The sequence below is a fragment of the Sinocyclocheilus anshuiensis genome, unplaced genomic scaffold (assembly GCF_001515605.1).
Source record: "Sinocyclocheilus anshuiensis isolate Anshui unplaced genomic scaffold, SAMN03320099.WGS_v1.1 scaffold321, whole genome shotgun sequence".
NCBI lineage: Eukaryota > Metazoa > Chordata > Actinopteri > Cypriniformes > Cyprinidae > Sinocyclocheilus > Sinocyclocheilus anshuiensis.
Window position 1 is genome coordinate 267,977 of NW_015537948.1, and position 2,020 is coordinate 269,996.

A 2,020-nucleotide genomic window follows, 5' to 3' on the forward strand; every position below is an offset into this window, starting at 1 on the left:
TCGGCTTGTAACTATACTCTAATTACTATTTTGAAAATTATAACGCGTTAAATTACTCAGTTACTAAAAAAGTAATCAAATTACAGTAACGCGTTACTAAGTAATGCGTTACTGCCCAACACTGGTTACAACTAACCCCACATTAGTTTGGGGCCCACACACCCTGCTCTTGACACTGACCACTCCCAGTTGGCCTCTCCATGATTAGCTTTACAAGTTTTCAACCAGTGTCTCCATCTTAACCAAAATAATCTCTCAGATGAAACTCGCGTGTTTTACCGGGCCGTTTGTTCAGGGAGGTTTTAGACACTAAAAAGCTCTTTTTAAATGGGGTATTTCCAGCACGTTTTAAACATGCTATTGTACAGCCTCTACTGAAAGGATTTCATCTTGACCACACTGTGCATAATAACCGGCCTATCTCTAAACTAACATTTATCTCAAAGGTTTTGGAGGAGGTTGCACTTTCACAGTTAACTTCCCAGCCAACAATCTGATCTAACAGTGATCTCACCATGAGCTCCTACTCATGATGTGGTCACAATGTGAGGTGACAGTGAGCTTATAGTGTAACCTCACAGCGCTCTCACTGTGTGCTCATACCATGTGAGACCACTGTGATATCATTGTGTTACACTCTCATTCTGTTAGTTTAGTGTGAGCTCACTGTGATCCAAAATGTCTCTAATATTGGTCAGCTATATCACAAACTTCGTACAGTCACAAAAAAACATTAAAGCTATGCCATGACTTTATATAACTTTTTTTTTTATTTTAAGATTGTGAAGGGCTCACATACTGTCCATTTTTTGCTACTTTTGACTTTTGTGAACATAAGTGTTTTTACATAAACAAATGCAATGGACAAACTGTAGACTCTGTAACTGTAGCTCTAAACTCAACTTTGTATTTCAGATGCATCACATCCCACAACCTCATCATCTGCACAGAAACTGCCACTCAATCACACCAAAACGATGGATTTTAAAGGCATCATAGAGGATTTGGATTTGGAACTCGGTCTTCATCACATCTAATTTTTGTTTCTATTTTGTGCTTTTGCTACTTTAAGTATTTATTTATGTTCCATGTCAATTGTCATTTATTAATGTATTCTGCTAATAACTGTAGAGTCTTGTTTGCTACAATTTCACATGTCATTAAAAAAAATTTAAGTACCTAATTGACACAACATGCTGTTGTTGTTTTTATGTAAAACCTAATATACCCTATAAGATATTGTAATACCAGGTAGATAGAGGGGTAAAAAACTATATTAATAAATAATATACAAATAATATGAATAATACTAATATTATGATATAAATATACTAATATTAATGAAAATAAACTATCATTAAATAGGTTATTTATAACACCATTAAGGTCCTATATAGTATTTTCAAAGCATGGTTCTTTATTGAACCCTATAAAAAGGCTTCTATTTAGCACCAAAGTGTACACAGTTCATTTTTTCACCATCAAAATATAGAACATGCTTCAGGCAAAATCTAATGTACACAACTCTCCAATGATGAGGTTTTATTTCCAAGGAAAGTAGCAACAGTGTGGGTAAAGCTTAAGGCTAACTGTTGTTCTCCAAGCAGCTATCAAAGCAATCAAGCTGCAACATTGTTCTCTTCATTAACATCACACAAAGGTAAAACCTCAATGACACGTAAATGAGAATCACCTGCTCTGAATCTTCTGCTGGCCTTTACTTTCCTATGTACCTTTTCTGTTTGGTGGAAGGCCTGGAGGTATAACTGCAGCTGTGCTGAATTTACATATGGTTAAATGAGGCATTATTGACATTTTGTCAGGGATTCATCACAGTCACTTCAGTCACCATCCAGAATAATTACCCGATCACAGTCACCTGAGTTCTGATCACCCGCACCTGCTGTCACCAATCAAGCCACACTACAAATACACACACAGCACAGTCACTCACTGTCCGGTCTACCGTTCACTCCTACGAACTGCTCTGGACTCTCTCTGCCAAATTCTCCTAGAACGA